General features: G+C 38.8%; 3 long non-coding RNA genes across 3 annotated transcripts in view; 1 reads left to right on the forward strand and 2 right to left on the reverse strand.

Annotated features, from left to right (window-relative positions):
• LOC134673925 (uncharacterized) overlaps positions 1–12045 on the reverse strand; it is a 58307-nt gene extending 46262 nt beyond the window's left edge. Inside the window, exon 1 of the long non-coding RNA XR_010099527.1 lies at positions 11691–12045. This is a non-coding gene — a long non-coding RNA (uncharacterized LOC134673925). The remainder of the gene's footprint in view (positions 1–11690) is intronic.
• On the forward strand, positions 7171–7423 carry LOC134673919 (uncharacterized). The gene is made up of 2 exons (XR_010099521.1): positions 7171–7235; positions 7294–7423. It is a non-coding gene; the product is annotated as an uncharacterized LOC134673919 (long non-coding RNA).
• LOC134673916 (uncharacterized) lies at positions 7294–7922 on the reverse strand. Its single transcript, XR_010099518.1, has 2 exons — positions 7855–7922; positions 7294–7502 (listed from the first exon to the last, which is right to left on the reverse strand). It is a non-coding gene; the product is annotated as an uncharacterized LOC134673916 (long non-coding RNA).
• Positions 12046–20296: the final 8251 nt, after the last annotated feature.

The following is a 20296-nucleotide window of genomic DNA, read 5'->3' on the forward strand; positions in this document are numbered from 1 at the left end:
TATTTCTATACAAAAAATAACCGATTTGCATTCCCTAATAAGGTTTACTCGGGTAATTCCGAATGTCGAAAACTGTCGGATGATTCCGAAAAGAGACTTTTATTATGATGGAATTAAGGGTGATTTTCATCTGAATTTCGGAATTATCCGACATTCGGTATTACCCGAATACACCTTACCTAACTTTATATGATTTGGTATTTTTTTATGGCTTTGGCATACATATATAAACTATCCATACTGATCCATACTATATTATTATTAATCTGTCTTGTCTGTCTGTTACCTCTTCACGCTTAAACCGCTGAACCAATTTAGTTGAAATTTGGCATAGAGATATTTTGAGTCGCGGGGAAGGACATAGGATAGTTTATATGTCGAGAATCATCCCTAAAGAGAGTGAAAACAACACACACAAATCTCTGTTTTGACGTTTTGCTGGGAGTACACATAGGTATAGTTCGTAGCTTTGTAATAGAGCCCGGCGGCTAATCCTATTGTCTATTGTTAAGTAAAACCGCACGTGCTACTTACCTGCAAAAAAGGGTCATAACATAATTATTCTATTTGGCACCTGAGCGCGGGCTAGACCAACGCTCAAAAAACCAACCAGTGTACGTGCGCTCTCCGATACCGCGCCTTTGTTACGCATCTCGATGACACATTTTAGACTGGTTTTGTAGCGTTCAACTCGCTGGCACTCAGTAACCGAAGTACTGTACTTTTTATGCAGGTGGTTGTGGCACGTGGCACGAGCGGTTTTACTTAACAATAGACAATAGGATTAGCACTATACTCGTACTTGCGACGCTTGAGGCCGGTTGAGGATGTGGCCGTATCAGCGCTAACGCTCGGTTAATAATTTGCATAGGTAATGTAATGATCATACATTTATGTCTATTCTTGACCTTAATCGACCCAGGAGACCTGCGGTACGCCTCCCTATTCTAGTTTTTGCTGTCACTTTCATCAGACTGATTATGAAATGATGATCGCATGGCTATGAGGGGTCATCCATTAATTACATCACACGTTTAGGGGGAGGGAGGGGGTCGAGAAAATGTGACATATTATGACACGGGGGAGGGGGGAGACACGAACTTTGTGACGTCACTTAACTTCACCAGTAACCGAAAATTTATTTAAATTATTTTATCTACACACATATCATAAACTGTCTATGATGCCTTCAAAATTCGTAAATAATGGCCCACATTACGATAAACTGTTTTGTTGCAGCAAATTTTTTATCTGTGAAAATGTGGTAATAGCTTCATTACTATATCAAAATCGATTTGGTAATGCATTTCAAATTTCGAACATCTCTGAAAAAAAAAAGCAATTTGATTTGACCCCCATTCTAATATCAGTTGAGATGACGTTATAAGTAAAATATAATTTGTTTTGTTGTTTTTAAAGGAACTATAACAAAAGTTTCGTGTAAAATGTGCGATAAAGATATTTCGGAAACGCCATCTCATATCCGCGAGTTCCGCCAGAGAGCAAAGTCGGCTGTAATATGAAGTTAGTGAATATATCATAGAAAGTTTATAATATGTGTGTAGATAAAGCAGTGTATGTAACTGTACATAATTAGGCATTAAAACACTCGTGTGATACTATTATGAAACTCATTTCATTCGTTTCATAAACCCACACTCGTATTTTAATGCCTTTCATTATGTAGCAGTCACATAAACTACTATTATTCGCTGTACATTTAAATAACAAGTTTTTAAAACGATAATCGTTTTTATTCGTTTAATTTTCTTTCCTAAGCAGTTTTGGGTTATAAAATTACTAATATTTATATCGTCAAAAATATTTTGATAAAATATTAATAATACTTAGGTACCTACTTACTTTATTCGATTTGGCGATTTCGTAGAAAAAAATGTGACGTCACACTAGGGGGGGAGGGGTTTGCCAAATGTGACCAAGTGTGACAAGGAGGGGGGGGAGGGGTCAAAATAGAAATTCGTGTGACGTAATTGATGGATGACCCTTGATCAGCGATTGTGTCATACAGAAAGCTAAATAAAAAAGCTCAACCTATGTGGTGCAAACTAAAACTGCTTGGTGAATAGAATAGATCAGCACCATCTTTACCATAAGGGCACACGGGGCCCGCGCCCAAGGCCCCCATCCTCAGGGGGGCCGCGAAGGACAGACAGTAACAGTATATTTGATTACCCATAATAAATAGAAGATCATAGTAGAAAAATGTTAGTTTAATTAGCTTGCTTAATTGCTCAAAGGTTGTCTGGAAGAGATCCCCTATAGGGATAAGTTCGCCTTTTACTATTATTTATTCTGTGACCGTACCATCAAGTTACTTCCGTGATAGTGAGACTCGTAGAAGGATCTACTCGTGACTAGCGGGGCTTCCCTAATGTATGACTACTATTCACATCATGACGTTATCTTCATTAGGTCCCCACTTTTTACCAATTGTTCAGTTTTTGTGAAAATCACGTCATCTGCTTAGGCAGAAGACTTTAACTAATGAACAGTGTTTAGGATTCCGTACCCAAAGGGTAAAAGCGGGACCCTATTAGGTCCTCGTCTGTCCGTCTGTATATCACCACCCTGTATCTCATGAACCGCGATAGCTAGGCAGTTGAAATTTTCACAGATGATGTAGGTATTTCTGTTGCCGCTACAACAACAAATACTAAAAACAGAATATAATAAATATTTAAGTTCCGGAACCCTTCATGCGCAAGTCCGACTCGCACTTGGCCGGTTTTTTTGTGAAAATCACGTCATCTGCTTAGGCAGAAGAAGACTTATCTATTGAGCAGTTTTTATGTACAGTCAGCTGCAATAATATATTACACAACTAAGGCCGCAAAAACATCTGACACGATCTTCTTTGTAGGGCCATAACAGGGGTGCGAAACTCGTCCCTTCGGGCAAACTCGGCTCAATTCGGTTCAGCATTACTCCGACCAATTATTAGGGTTGACACAACTTGACGTCCCTTTGCGTTTACGACCACAGATAATAATGGCTTGAATTTTGACAACCCTAAATAGCCGAAAGGGATAGTGCCATACATTATAAAGGGACAGCATGAATCGACCCTGAATCACTGTCAAACTTCGGTTTTGTAGGAAGTTTCCTTTCTGTGCGGTAGTACTATCTAGACACGCGGCAGCGTGTCAAGCCAAGTTCAAGCAAAGGAACTGGCTAGCCAGCGCCGAGTGTAATATTACACGAACCACTTGGTGCCACTTTTGACCCTTCTATAACTCAAAACATCTTTGACGTAAACACATAAAACTACGTGTGTTTAATTATATCCATAAGGATATCTAGAAGCCCAAATTTCATGAAGCTAGCTCAAACGGTTATAAAGGTATGAAGGTTAAAAAGTCGTAAATTTTAAGACTGACTTATGACTTATAGTACCTAAACCTAACCTACTTCCAGATGACCTAGAAGGATGAAATTTGGAATCCAGCTTGGTTATTATGTGTAACCGTAGGAAAAAATCTAAAAATAAAATAAAGTTAAAAAATAGGGGGGGTCCCCATACAAAAAAACCACTTTTTATTGGGACTGACATATAAGTACCTAAACCTAACCTACTTCCAGATGACCTAGAAGGATGAAATTTGGAATCCAGCTCGGTTATTATGTGTAACCGTAGGAAAAAATCTAAAAATAAAATAAAGTTTAAAAATAGGGGGGGTCCCCATACAAAAAAAAACATTTTTTATTGGGACTGATATAAGTACCTAAACCTAACCTACTTCCAGATGACCTAGAAGGATGAAATTTGGAATCCAGCTCGGTTATTGTGTGTAAGCGTAGGAAAAAATCTAAAAATAAAAAAAAGTAAAAAAATAGGGGGGGTCCCCATACAAAAAAATATTTTTTTATTGTAGCGTTGGAACCGTTACAAGCAGATATTTGAAACTACCCCAATATATGTATTATTATATTTGCTATATTACAATAAAGTTTAGTCAAAAAATAAGTGGTGTCCCCATACAAAAAACTTTTAATACGCTCTAAACAACCGGCCAACGGTGTGTCGTCGGCGGCGCGCGGTACCACATAATTATACAAAGAACAGAAGTAAAAACCATACAGCGGAAACACAAGAAAAAACATTAAATCTCAATACCTGCCTAGTTTTCTTTACAAAAAGTATTGATATCCCACCAAAAACATAAATGTAAAAAAGGAGAGCCAAGTTCAATACAAAAATTATGCTTGGCTGTGGGGCTCGCCGCAAAAAGAATGGAGATCTAAATGAGTGCCACTGCCAAGTTCTATGCAAAATCCAAATATGTATTTATAGGAACAAAATAACATTATAAACAAGTATTAAACTCTATTTCTTTGCTTTATTGGATACCTATAACAATTGCTGTTATTTAAAAAAATATGAGATCTTAAAGTAGCTTAGATTTGGCTTGGCCAGGTTTTATCAGAATTACAATTGTATATAAAATGATTGATATAATGAAAACTGGCCAAGTCAAATCTAACCTACTTTAAGATCTCACATTTTTTTAAATAACAGCTATTGTTATAGGTATCCAATAAAGCAAAGAAATAGAGTTTAATACTTGTTTATAATGTTATTTTGTTCCTATAAATACATATTTGGATTTTGCATAGAACTTGGCAGTGGCACTCATTTAGATCTCCATTCTTTTTGCGGCGAGCCCCACAGCCAAGCATAATTTTTGTATTGAACTTGGCTCTCCTTTTTTACATTTATGTTTTTGGTGGGATTATTTATTCTGTGGCAATAAGAGCGGAGTAAGAGCGTGTCGCATACTTTTGCGGCCTTCGAAGAGTAACATATTATTGAATGTGACTGTACTTACTTGGTTGAAAAATATATCGAATGGCTACAGTCCGTTTTTTTTAGGATTAGAAAGAACTTTGCAGAAGTAAGCTTGTGGTTCCAAATCCGGCACTTTTAGCGGTAATAATTTGAAGTAAATTATATGTATTGACCATGCTACATTAGATAATTCAATAATTATTAACAATTAAAGAGCCTGATAAAAACTGCACGCTTACTTCTGTGGAGTTCTTTCTAATGCTAAAAAAAACGAACTATAGATTATGCCCCATCGCCACTGTGCAGAATTGAGATCAAATCCATAACATACATAACATCCCACCAAAAACATAAATGTAAAAAAGGAGAGCCAAGTTCAATACAAAAATTATGCTTGGCTGTGGGGCTCGCCGCAAAAAGAAAGGAGATCTAAATGAGTGCCACTGCCAAGTTCTATGCAAAATCCAAATATGTATTTATAGGAACAAAATAACATTATAAACAAGTATTAAACTCTATTTCTTTGCTTTATTGGATACCTATAACAATTGCTGTTATTTAAAAAAATGTGAGATCTTAAAGTAGGTTAGATTTGACTTGGCCAGTTTTCATTATATCAATCATTTTATATATATTGTAATTCTGATAAAACCTGGCCAAGCCAAATCTAACCTACTTTAAGATCTCACATTTTTTTTAAATAACAGCAATTGTTATAGGTATCCAATAAAGCAAAGAAATATAGTTTAATACTTGTTTATAATGTTATTTTGTTCCTATAAATACATATTTGGATTTTGCATAGAACTTGGCAGTGGCACTCATTTAGATCTCCTTTCTTTTTGCGGCGAGCCCCACAGCCAAGCATAATTTTTGTATTGAACTTGGCTCTCCTTTTTTACATTTATGTTTTTGGTGGGATATCAATACTTTTTGTAAAGAAAACTAGGCAGGTATTGAGATTTAATGTTTTTTCTTGTGTTTCCGCTGTATGGTTTTTACTTCTGTTCTTTGTATAATTATGTGGTGCCGCGCGCCGCCGACGACACACCGTTGGCCGGTTGTTTAGAGCGTATTACAAGTTTTTTGTATGGGGACACCACTTATTTTTTGACTAAACTTTATTTTAATATAGCAAATATAATAATACATATATTGGGGTAGTTTCAAATATCTGCTTGTAACGGTTCCAACGCTACAATAAAAAAATATTTTTTTGTATGGGGACCCCCCCTATTTTTAAACTTTTTTTTATTTTTAGATTTTTTCCTACGCTTACACACAATAACCGAGCTGGATTCCAAATTTCATCCTTCCAGGTCATCTGGAAGTAGGTTAGGTTTAGGTACTTATATGTCAGTCCCAATAAAAATGGTTTTTTTTGTATGGGGACCCCCCCTATTTTTAAACTTTATTTTATTTTTAGATTTTTTCCTACGGTTACACACAATAACCGAGCTGGATTCCAAATTTCATCCTTCTAGGTCATCTGGAAGTAGGTTAGGTTTAGGTACTTATATGTCAGTCCCAATAAAAAGTGGTTTTTTTGTATGGGGACCCCCCCTATTTTTTAACTTTATTTTATTTTTAGATTTTTTCCTACGGTTACACACAATAACCAAGCTGGATTCCAAATTTCATCCTTCTAGGTCATCTGGAAGTAGGTTAGGTTTAGGTACTATAAGTCATAAGTCAGTCTTAAAATTTACGACTTTTTGACCTTCATACCTTAATAACCATTTGAGCTAGCTTCATGAAATTTGGGCTTCTAGATATCCTTATGGATATAATTAAACACACGTAGTTTTATGTGTTTACATCAAAGATGTTTTGAGTTATAGAAGGGTCAAAAGTGGCACCAAGTGGTTCGTGTAATATTACACTCGGCGCTGGCTAGCCAGTTCCTTTGCTTGAACTTGGCTTGACACGCTGCCGCGTGTCTAGATATATTGCTACAAATAATTTTATTTTTAGTGTTAGTTAGTCGCACCAATAAAAGTCTGCAGCGGATTTGATAGCCCATGCAGTGTAAGAGTTATTTGTACGCCATAATTTCATAGAAGTTTGACGTTTAAAATGACGCTTGCACTGCGTGGGCTATCAAAATCGCTGCAGACTTTTTACGGTCTGACTGTACCTTTGTAGTTTAATTTAGTTTATTTAATTTTATTTTGTATAAGAAGGGTGGTATTTCCACCTGTTTAATTTATTTGTCCAATGTGTCTTGCGTCTCTTATGCTTCAGAGAGTGAGTTGTACAGACATTAGACCATCCATCCGTCCAAAAATCCGGTCATATGCGATTCGGACACGCGCTCCAAGGGTTATGTACGGAATCGGAACTCAATTTTTAAAAATGTACTTTTTAGGGTTCCGTAGCCAAATGGCAAAAAACGGAACCCTTATAGATTCGTCATGTCTGTCTGTCTGTCTGTCTGTCCGTCCGTATGTCACAGCCACTTTGTTCCGAAACTATAAGCACTATAGTGTTGAAACTTGGTAAGTAGATGTATTCTATGAACCGCATTAAGATTTTCATACAAAAATAGAAAATAAACAATAAATTTTTAGGGTTCCCCATACATAGAACTGAAACTCAAAAAAATTTTTTTCAACAAACCCATACGTGTGGGGTATTTATGGATAGGTCTTCAAAAATGATATTGAGGTTTCTAATATCATTTTCATCACACTTGCTCGGAAAAGATGTATTTACACGTAGGGCTTGCGGGCGGGAAATTGAAATTTTCGCCCTAGGGCGGAAAAAATCTTTTCCGAGCAAGTGTGATGAAAAACACTTATTTACACGTAGGGCTTGCGGGCGGGAAATTGAAATTTTCGCCCTAGGGCGGAAAAGTGTTTTATACAGAAGTTTGTTTTTATTAATTCTCCTTTTTTTCCTTACAAGTGTGATGAAAAACATTGTGTGTGCCACGGGCGGTAAAGAAATTCCGAACTCGTGAACATTTTAAGCCCTCGCTTCGCGTCGGGCTTAAAATTGACACTCGTTCGTAATTTCTTATTTCCCGCCCTTAATACACAATGTACTATTTCTTCTAAACTGAATAGTTTGCGCGAGAGACACTTCCAAAGTTGTAAAATGTGTCCCCCCCCCCTGTAACTTCTAAAATAAGAGTATGATAAAACTAAAAAAAATATATGATGTACATTACCATGCAAACTTCCACCGAAAATTGGTTTGAACAAGATTTGGTAAGTAGTTTTTTTTTAATACGTCACAAACCGTAAACCGCAATTTTATTGTGTTACTTGCTGTTACGGAACCCTTCATGGGCGAGTCCGACTCGCACTTGGCCGCTTTTTATGTGGAACGTGACTGAATTGTCTTTAAAACCCCGGGTCAAAAACTAAGTAATTAAGTTTGACTCACGGTTGACTGTACATTTCTAATAGGTTTTCCTGTCATCTATAGGTAAAGAACTATATTGTGTATTTTTTTCAAAACGTTAAACCCAGTAGTAAGCTGTAGTTTCGAAGATAAAGGAGGGGAATGGTCGGACGGACAGACAGACAGACACACGAATGATCTTATAAGGGTTCCGTTTTTTCCTTTTGAGGTACGGAACCTTAATAACAGCTTCAAAACAAGGAATTTAAATCAGAACAGGCTCCATAGTAAAAAGTGCGATTTACGGCAAATCATGACGATGTAATAAAATTTATAGATATTTTGGACGGAATTTTTAATAGAGTTAGACCAAGAAAAGGCTGCAGCGATTTTGATGTTCCACGCAGGGCAAGTGTTATTTATAAGTCATAATTTCATGAAGTATGACGTTTAAAATGACACTTGCACTGCGTGGGCTATCAAAATCGCTGCAGACTTTTCTTGGTCTAACCTAGGTACGTTTGCTGCGATAGGGGGTCGAAATACCCCTTGGAAAGTAAAATTACGTTAAGTTAGGTCATAGGTGGTATTCTACATATCCAAATTCTTTGTCCAATGTGTATTGCGTCTCACATTTTGCTTAGTGAGAGAGTGAGAGGCAATGACATTGGACACAATATTGCCGCAGCGAATGTTTTAAGACACTCCGAGAGATGGCGCTGTGCCATCCGCAAACTAGCGAACGATGTGCCGACGTGGATTCTACAATGTATTTTATGAGAAGTTGTGCCAGCATGAGAAATAAGAGTTGACTTTATTTATAATTTTTGTTGACCGGTGGCCGACTTGCGACGCTGGTCCCACTAGCAACACCGATAAGCGTCCATTCACACTCCTACTTTACGGCGTAGGATATAGCTCACACACCCTCCTACCTTGTAGTCCGCCTCGCAGGACTACGGCGTAGGGCTCACACACCATCCTACGTTGTAGTCCGCCTCGCAGGACTACGGAGCAAGAAATAGCTCACACACGGAACTCGGTACTGCTTCGTTTCTCACAAGTTTCTATTTATATACTCTTGAAAATGTTACGTGCAATTAAAAAAAACCGGGCAAGTGCGAGTAGGACTCGCGCACGAAGGGTTCCGTACCATAATGCAAAAAAAAACAAAAAAAAAACGGTCACCCATCCAAGTACTGACCACTCCCGACGTTGCTTAACTTTGGTCAAAAATCACGTTTGTTGTATGGGAGCCCCATTTTAATCTTTATTTTATTCTGTTTTTAGTATTTGTTGTTGTAGCGGCAACAGAAATACATCATCTGTGAAAATTTCAACTGTCTAGCTATCACGGTTCGTGAGATACAGCCTGGTGACAGACGGACGGACGGACGCGTGAGATACAGCCTGGTGACAGACGGACGGACGGACGGACAGCGAAGTCTTAGTAATAGGGTCCCGTTTTACCCTTTGGGTACGGAACCCTAAAAAGAAAATACCTCTTCTTCTAGCTATGTACTTTCTTGTTATTGGATAAAAATAAAAAACCGGGCAAGTGCGAGTCGGACTAGCGCACGAAGGGTTCCGTACCATAATGCAAAAAAAACGGTCACCCATCCAAGTACTGACCCCGCCCGACGTTGCTTAACTTTGGTCAAAAATCACGTTTGTTGTATGGGAGCCCCGGGACTCCCTCTGGTCGCATAACAACTTTTGTCATATTTTTAATTGTCATAGCACTTTATGCATAAATTGTAAGTCTTAAAAATATTTAGTCAGAATTATTTCTGAGCATAACTGGGTTTTTGTCACAAATGAGTAATGTCATAATTTAATTTGCATAAAATTTTAAGTCATCTGCTTGATATCCATAATGGTTTTTCGTCCGAAGTATTGCAGTGCATAGTATTAATATAGACATAAAAAATTACAAAGGGGTCCATATTGGGTCGCATAATAATTGATTGTCCTAATGTAATGTTACGCATAAAACTCATTTCGCATAATTGTTATTGTGCTGAAAATATTACCATTTCTGAAAAATTATAACAAACCTAACCTAACCTACCCTATTCTACACAACCTATGCAAAATATTTTCGAAGATACTTCTAAATCTGTTTCAGCTGGAGAAAAAATATGCGACACGAGATTTATGCGTAACATTACCTACATTATGACAATCAATTATTATGCGATGAGATAGGATCCCGTTACAAAGCATGAATAATAAATATGTACGGTTGCGAGCAACCTATGAAGCAAATATTACTTTAGTGTTAAATGCCATAATCATAACCACACAAAGACCGTATAAAAGAGGAGATCTAAGGAGAGGAGTAGTCCAATAGGAGAAACGGTTTTATTAAAAAAAAATTCATAATAGGTACTAGGTAGGTTAGGTTCTTTAGATTTCTTTAGATACCCGAAGGGCAAACTACGCAGAAATAGGACGTGTTTGGACGGAAATTAGGGAAAAGGTATTTTTCGAGGAGTTGTTGAGAGGCTAAAATTAGTTTCTTAAATTATTTATGTAAACCATTATGGTTGAAAATTATTATGCTACAAAACGTTATACGTTAAAATATTATAAGTATCAATATAGTACATTTCGATGCTAGTGCGGAAGGCATGTCATTACTTCACGAGTACCGAGATATCTTGCCACGAGCCGCAGGCGAGTGGCAAGACTCGGGACGAGTGAAGAATGACATTTCCGCACGTGTATCGAACGACGTTTTTTAATACAGTTGCGAAAAAATAAGAAAAACATTGTTAATCGTACACTAAACAAAAGTGGTAACAGTGACAGCTCGGTTAGACGTCGTCTTTAAGTATATTATATCTATGGGCGTTTGGCAGCGATTCCGTTCCATTCAGTCAACTTATTAAGAACGGAATTTTCAATATTGAATATTAAAAAATAAACGTGTTATAATGATGAAGAGGTAAGTAATTAAATATGAAATATGTAATATTTTTCGTATTCTTACATTAACGGTAGGTTTTTATGCTGATTACGACGTTTAAAGGAAACTAATATTAACACTCATCAATAAGTAGTCGTGAATTGGAACAAGTATAAATTTAAAAAAATTGGAAAAGTAAAAAGCACTAGTTCGAGATAACCAACTTTCCGCACGCTAAACAGCTACGTAAAGTAGCACTTTTTGAGCAACTGTATTAAAAAATATGCTTTTAGGTGGTATGACATTTGATTCATTGTAATCAAAACATATATGACAACTGCTGAGTATGTTATCAAATATTATGGCTAAAAATGTATGATACAATATAACATGACTTTTCATTTGTATGCGCAATGATGATTATGACACAAGTTGTTATGCGCATCAAAGACCTAAACCTGTATGCAACCCAATATGGACCCGGGAGCCCCACTTAAATCTTTATTTTATTCTGTTTTTAGTATTTGTTGTTATAGCGGCAACAGAAATACATCATCTGTGATCACGGGTCATGAGTTACAGACTGGTTACTTGGGTGTTGTAGGACGGCACGTAGTCCGCGACCCCTATACCACGGGAACACCCAAATATTCCGAAATACGTTTTTCCGACTTTCATAACCTCGATTTTCATAATCCCGATTTTTTACATGACCGAAATATCGAAATTACGACTTTGAAAACCACGAAAGAACAAAATCACGACTGTGTTATTTCCGAAAACTTAAAATCCGATTTTCATATGGACGAAAGCTTAAAATTCCGATTTAGAAAAAATCCGAAAATATTTTTCCCGAATTTGTCTATTCCGAAAAATCATTGACCGATCGGAAATAAAGTAATTCGGTATTCAGAAATTCGATCTTTTGTGAATTCGGAATAATGAAATTCGTGATTTTCAAAATAAGATTTAAACTCACATTTTTTTAAGTCTCACTAACTAAAATCCGAATCGGAGCACCCCACTATCTACGTCGTCTTGTCTGTCCTACCCCTAGAGTGTATATAAAAAGCCAGAGGCGCGGAGGGGAAGCACGCCCGCTGTAGCAAAGCGCAGAGCAGCCGAAGCGGCTGAGGCGAGCATTAGTGCCTGCGCTTTGCTACGCAAGGGCCAAGAGGCTGCTATGCCCGCAGCGCCGGAGCAGTTGCGGAGCAACTGTTGCCAGAAAAGTGGCTCAGGTTAGGTTAGAACTGCAACCCGACGAAATCAAACTGTTGCCAGAAAAGTGGGTTAGGTTAGGTTAGAACTGCGACCTCACGAAAACAAACTGTTGCCAGAAAAGTGGGTTAGGTTAAGTTAAAACTGCGTCCCCCAAGAAAACGAACTGTTGTCTGTAAAGTGGGTTAGGTTAGGTTAGAACTGCAACCCCCAAGAAAACGAACTGTTGCCAGAAAAGTGGGTTAGGTTAGGTTAGAATTGCGACCTTTACAGAAACCAACTGCTACTAGAAAATTGGGTTAGGTTAGGTTAGAACTGCGACCTTTACAGAAACCAACTGCTACTGGAAAAGTGGGTTAGGTTAGAACTACGACCTTTACAGAAACCAACTGCTACTAGAAAAATGGGTAAGTTTAGAACTGCGACCTTTACAGAAACCAACTGCTACTGGAAAAGTGGGTTAGGTTAGAACTGCGACCTTTACAGAAACTAACTGTTGCTAGAAAAGTGGGTTAGGTTAGGTTAGAACTGCGACCTTCACAGAAACCAAATGCTACTAGCAAAATCGGTTAGGTTAGGTTAGAACTGCGACCTTTACAGAAACCAACTGCTACTAGAAAAATGGGTAAGTTTAGAACTGCGACCTTTACAGAAACCAACTGCTACTGGAAAAGTGGGTTAGGTTAGGTTAGAACTGCGACCTTTACAGAAACCAACTGTTGCTAGAAAAGTGGGTTAGGTTAGGTTAGAACTGCGACCTTCACAGGAACCAACTGCTACTAGAAAAATCGGTTAGGTTAGGTTAGAACTGCGACCTTTACAGAAACCAACTGCTACTGGAAAAGTGGGTTAGGTTAGGTTAGAACTGCGACCTTTACAGGAACCAACCGTTGCTAGAAAAGTGGGTTAGGTTAGGTTAGAACTGTAACCTTCACAGTAACCAACTGCTACTAGAAAAGTGGGTTAGGTTAGGTTAGAACTGCGACCCTCACGGAAGCCAACTGCTACTAGAAAAATGGGTTAGGTTAGGTTAGAACTGCGATCTTTACAGAAACCAACTGTTGCTAGAAAAGTGGGTTAGGTTAGGTTAGAACTGTGACCTTTACAGAAACCAGCTGCTACTAGAAAAATGGGTTGGGTTATGTTAGAACCTTTAGAGAAACTAACCGCTCCTAGAAAAGCGGGTTAGGTTAGGTTAGAACTGTAACCCCCCACAGAAAAGAAGTGTTTTTAGAAACAGAACCAACTACATACACAATTATGTAGAAACATACATAATACATAATTATGTTGAAAAATTGTGTTTGTGAGTAACTCTTATAATATTATGTAAAATAGGAAATTTTAAAAGGTATTTCTGCTTACTTTAACGACGTAGGTACCATTATTTATTATGAACAAATTCGGAATTTCGTTATTCGGAATTTAAAAAATCGGAATCACGTCAAATCGGAATTCAAAATTTCGGAATAATGACAATTCGGAATTCGTGATTTCAACAATCGTAAATGTTAAATTCGGTATTTTTCACTATCGGAATTGTAATATTCGAAATTATGTGGTTCGGAATTTTAAAAAATCGGCGGTTTTGCTATTCGGAAATATAAAACTTCGTGATTTTCATCGTTCGGTAATTACGACATTCGGAATTATGATGGATCGAGCATTTAAAAATCGGAATAATAAAATTCGATATTCTAAAATTCGGCATAAAATATTTCGGAATTGTGTAGTGTACCCCTATACCACAGAATAAATAATAGTACTAGATTTCTAACAAAACTGTCACGATCAGCACAGATATAGCCGCTATGTGGCGACAGCACCACGCGCGGCTTATGGCAAACCCCAAAATTGGGGTCGAATGGATGTACTTTTAACTACCTGTAGCAAAGCGACGAAATCGCGGAGTGAGCCACGCCTGCCTATATACAATCCTACCCCATGAGGCGGACTACGAGGCGGACTACAAGGCAGGAGTGTGAATGGGGGGCTGTAGACCGCGAGCCCCGAACAGATTTCCGTGACCAAACGCCTCACGGGCTATAACGGCTCCTCTACACGATGGGCCAACGCCGGCCACTCCAAGGGACGCAGCCATGCGGTAGAATGAGATAGCAATATCACTTGCTCCCTCTAACGCATAGTCAAAGTCAAAGTCAAAAATACTTTATTCATGTAGGCCTAGTAACAAGCACTTATGAACGTTTTACCATCTTTGATCCATGTTCTTTCACTGGTATGTGTTAAATTTGTTAAATATCAAATTATGTCGTCAACGCCATCTAGCCGAGTGACTTTTTCTTGATTTCCGAGGCACGTTTTTGCCTTATGGTGGTTTTCCACCTGTCCAATTTCATTGTCCATTATATGCATTGCGTCTCATTCTCTTATGAAGCAAAATGTGAGAAGCAAATAGGTACACATTGGATCAAGAAATTGGACAGCTGGAATACCACCTCTTCTTCCTCGCGTTGTACCGGCATTTTGCCACGGCTCATGGGAGCCTGGGGTCCGCTTGGCTACTAATCCCAGGAATTGGCGTAGGGTCTTGTTTTTACGAAAGCGACTGCTATATCACGTAACGATCTCTACACGTAACGACAAAACATAATACACACAACACAAAGTACATTCTTACCTACACTACATGTAGACATATCAGCCCCACATACCCATATACGCACAGTAATAATCTAGGTATAGTAATCGTTCAGGCACACACAAATACCACAAATCTGTTTTGTGCAAATACACAGTAGCGAGCGGCCGACCCCAATTCCTCCCGGGACCAGGGGCACAGATTATATAATAGTTCTTACGAACAGATACTTATCTATCAAACAAAACGCAAATACCTACCGTTTTGACACCTACACAAAAATACAATGGAGTGACCTTCAACGCGCCGCTCCCCGCACCGCGCGCACCGGCACAACGCTAGGGTTGCTGACGCTTAGAAATGATAAATAAATACCTACTTAACAGCGGAGTGAAATAAAAGGAAAGCTAAATCTTAAATTATATCTAATATTCCGATTATCCGTTAGTGTTTGCGAAATAGTCATTTTAACAGGTCTTATGTCCCTGCAGTAACCGCAGTGTTTACGCCGTTTTATAAACCGCGCTATTTTTATTATCCCAGCAAGAATTACTTTTAAAACTTCGTGTAATTTAAAACCAGATAGAGATTAATGTTACGCAATAAAGAAAAATAATAGAAACCCCTTGAATACAGGTAATTATATAATTATAAGTTAACCAGAGCAAAAATGAGTAGGCACTTTCCCGTGTAAAGTTAACTTACTGTCGTTAAAATAAACATTTACTTACCAAAATAAATTAAAAATTTGCTACCTATTTCAAATAGCTATCTATTACTAAATCTAAAACTATACATTTGTCAATACATAATAAACATTACATGTTTAGTTAAAGAAATTCAATAGTAGGTAGGTACCTACTACGTAGCTTGTAACTATCGTAAAAATTGACAGTGCGGCGCGCGGTGACGTGCATACGTGAGCGCGTGTGGCAACCAACTGGCTTGCTTTTCTACCGTGAACGGGAGCAGATTCGTAGGTATAAATCCGAGCTCGCGCGGAGAGTTCCATAGGCCTGCCAGGGGCCCGATCTTTGAATTTCGGTCGCTCAATTTCGTCACTCGAAAATCGGTGGAAAACGGTGAAATGCTAATTAGTGTTCCGTACAAAACTTTGTTTACGGAACACTTATGGGATCACTTTGGGTTTTGCAAATCAGTTTTTAGGGTTCCGTACCCAAAGGGTAAAACGGGACCCTATTACTAAGGCTTCGCTGTCCGTCCGTCCGTCCATCCGTCCGTCCGTCCGTCCGTCCGTCCGTCCGTCCGTCCGTCTGTCACCAGGCTGTATCTCACGAACCGTGATAGCTAGACAGTTGAAATTTTCACAGATGATGTATTTCTGTTGCCGTTATAACAACAAATACTAAAAACAGAATAAAATAAAGATTTAAATGGGGCTCCCATACAACAAACGTGATTTTTGACCAAAGTTAAGCAACGTCGGGAGTGGTCAGTACTTGGATGGGTGACCGTTTTTTTTTGTTTTTTTTTTTATTATTATGGTACGGAACCCTTCGTGCGCGAGTCCGACTCGCACTTGCCCAGTTTTTTTGAAATACAAGCGATCGAAATTTGGAATCTATTGGTATTGACCACTCGATTTCAATTCTATTAGTAGAATTTAAATGCCTAGTAGCAGGCGTGGCCCACTCCGCGATTTCGTCGCTTTGCTACAGGTAGCTAAAACTCCATCGGTTCGACCCCAATTTTTCTCGTTCCCTGTCGACTCAGGGCTACGCGGGGCTCCTATTTCTGGGCATAAGCCGCGCGTGGCGCTATCGCCACCTAGCGGCCATATCTGTGCTGATCGTGACAGACGCGTTTTGTTAGAGAGTGAGTCTTCTGTACATAGTACTATTATTTATTCTGTGCTAGTAGTGGAGATATTATTTAACGAAATATGTACACGAAATCGAGTGGTCGTATTTCAAAAATCGGCCCCTGGTCTGAAAATCAACGCGGAGCCTTCTGGCACTGCAATGCTGAGACTGGGACCCTTTGCCTCACCATAGATTTAAATTTTATGTTAAATTGATAAGTTTAACCTCTCAAGTTTTATGTTAAGTTTAGTTGATAAGTTTAAGTTTATTTTGTATTTCTAGTTTTATTGTTTTATTTTTTATTTTATTTATTTTTATCTGACATCTCAATCCAGAGGTTACAAACTAAATAGGCCTAATTGGGATTAGTCCGGTTTCCTCGCGATGTTTTCCTTCACCGAAAAGCGGCTTTGGACAGAGTAGCATGGCGGTCTTTGGTGTCGGAGGCCAAGATCCACTTCGTGTCCAGTAAGTAAGTGAAAAGCGACTGGTAAATATCAAACGATATTTCGTACATAAGTTCCGAAAAACTCATTGGTACGAGCTGGGGTTTGAACCCGCGACCTTCGGATTGCAAGTCGCACGCTCTTACCGCTAGGCAACCAGCGCTTTTTAGGGTTCCGTACCCAAAGGGTAAAACGGGACCCTATTACTATGACTTCGCTGTCCGTCCGTCCGTCCGTCCGTCCGTCCGTCCGTCTGTCACCAGGCTGTATCTCACGAACCGTGATAGCTAGACAGTTGAAATTTTCACAGATGATGTATTTCTGTTGCCGCTATAACAACAAATACTAAAAACAGAATAAAATAAAGATTTAAATGGGGCTCCCATACAACAAACGTGATTTTTGACCAAAGTTAAGCAACGTCGGGAGGGGTCAGGACTTGGATGGGTGACCGTTTTCTTTTTGCTTCTTTTTTTTGCATTATGGTACGGAACCCTTCGTGCGCGAGTCCGACTCGCACTTGCCCGGTTTTTTATAAATCAATCGAGTAAAACATTGCGAAACTCTAAACGAAGGTACGTTATTCAACATTGCTATTAGTAATTTCGATAGCATTTACTAAAATGGTCAATGGTGTCATGGGTGTAGATCCATTGTACAATCTTAAGGTCCACTTTACCTCTAAGTATTATTATGACGGTATGTGGTCAGTACGAAACGTAGCATGACTAGCATCCAACACGTAAAATAGTACCTAGGTTACGATACAAGTTCGAAAAATAGGAAATTCGTTACATTTGGCGATAAACTGACAGGAGTTGCGAATTACCTATTCGCACATGTATTGTACAACATATTACAATACATATTGCCCTTTAAATTTTCGACATAGTGACGTAAAGTGCTAGTTACCGCACTGGGGCGGTAAATGAGCACCATATGTACCGTAAAATGGGGTGAGTAGGGTCAAAACTGAAATTCAAACCTCGATAACATTTTATTTTTACATATGAAAACTGAATGGTGTATATAATTCCGGACGTTTGTATTTTAGTTTTTATTTTATTTTGGGTAATTCCATTTCACAACTTTGACGTGAGTCGTGACGTATTAGGGGTGAGAGGGGTTTTCATACAAAGGTGATTTTGGAAGATTGTTGGATCGATTTTTTTTTATTATGCGTATTACTATAGCTCCATTTCAAATTGGAATACATTATTTTTGTAGCAGTAGCCTTAAAATCCCTTCTCACCCTCCTCTCAAACCTTCTCTCCCCATTCATAACCCACCTCTCCCCGCGAAACCTACTCACCCCGTTTTACGGTATCTACTGTAATATTATCAAATAGCTAAAATGAAATTACGAGTAACACTGCGATTATTGCGAATATTCAGACAGTCCTGGGCCTAGTCTAAGCAGTTTAACTCATTTATTTATATCTGCCCCCTCCTAAACAATTAAAGTATAGTCTGTCCGTTTTTCTAAGATCCAGTACGGCAACGGCATAGTAAATCTATAGCAATATAGCGAACTTGATCTTAGAAATCGGACAGGCTATAACTAAATGTATGCTCCTCGCCTTGGCCATCAGCCATATGAACTGCCCCCCTCCCCCCTCTGGTCCATCAGCCATCGACGCCCTTGCTCGTCGTAAATCTTAAACGATCTACGTCATCCCTTTAATCTCAAGCTCATCGCCTCCAGCGCATCTGCTTATGAGCTTCATTACACAACGTTGCTACGGGGTCAAGGAATAATGCGAGGTCACTGTCAATATAAATAAAATTTAACTGTCAACAAATTAAAGTACCATCGTCACAGTCAACAGGGCTATAACTGCGAAAATCGAAGTTCGCAAATTGCGGGCATTTTTCTCTGTCACTCTAATTACGCCTTCATTGGAGTAAAAGAGAAAGATCCCCGCAATTTGCGAATTTCTGTTTTCGCGGTAGCCACTTTGAACCCCTGAGTGGGGGTACTCCTGACTTCGGGCAAACTCGGCTCCGTTCGGCTCAAGTCAGCATTGCTCCGAGCAATTATTAGGGTTGGCTGTGGCACCACTTGAGGTCGTTTTGCGTGCACGACCACAGATAATGGCTTGAATTTTGACAACCCTAAATAGCCGAAAGGGATAGTGCTATACATGGGAAAGGGATAGTATGATTCGTCCCTGAATCGCTGTCAAACTTTGGTTTTGCAGGAAGTGTTCCTTCTGTACGGTAGTACATACTATTTATTCTGTGCCTGTGTGTGTGTGTGTGTGTGTGTGTGTGTGTTCATTCGATAGGGACGTACACATGCGTTTGCGTTAAGTCTCATTTTGAATGGGATTTTTAGAACCTCAAAACTCACACAAAATGAGACTTAACGCAAACGCGTACGTCACGTTATCGAATAAAATTTACACAACAATTTCCTACTTAAGGGGGAGAACATTCACATAATTAAAAAAAATGCTGAAAACTCATAATCATGACAAAATTCTCATGCAATTTCCAATTAGAAAGTTCCCGTTCAGATTAGGTTATTGCTCAATGTTCTTTAATTTAATATTTACGTCACTCATTGGCGTATTTCAAGTGTCATAGAAATCGAAACTAACAGGCCATAGACGTACAGAAAAAAATACCGGGAACATTTCATGGGAACTTTCCAATTCCAATCTGCCAAAAAAGGCACCCCTCTATCTACGTCGGCCGGAGATCTCCGTCAATTATTCTGTATCCCGTATTTTTTTACGGACGGAGATCTCCGGCCATTTTAACCCCAGTCGAAAAGCAGTTTTTTATACAAATCAAATTAAAGCTGCTTTTCACCCGCCAATTTTCTCGGGTGCAAAAAAAAATGGTCGTAACAAATATGGCCGGGGTTCCCGACGCTTGTGGGGAGCGGGAGACAAGGGCAACGAACAATTGCCCGGAGATCTCCGGCCTAGGTTAAAATTCTCTTTGGCGCATTGCTACACAGAGTTGCAAATTCTAATCTGGTCCGAGGCTGTGATTTTATCCCATCCTATTTCAAATATTGTGAAGAAGCGTAAAATATTAAAATACTATGGCCATGACCTTGTATTCGAACTCGCGGCCCTCGTTATTAGGGTTCCGTACTCAAAGGGTAAAAACGGGACCCTATTACTAAGA

Source organism: Cydia fagiglandana, chromosome 19 (assembly GCF_963556715.1).
Source record: "Cydia fagiglandana chromosome 19, ilCydFagi1.1, whole genome shotgun sequence".
NCBI classification, from domain to species: domain Eukaryota; kingdom Metazoa; phylum Arthropoda; class Insecta; order Lepidoptera; family Tortricidae; genus Cydia; species Cydia fagiglandana.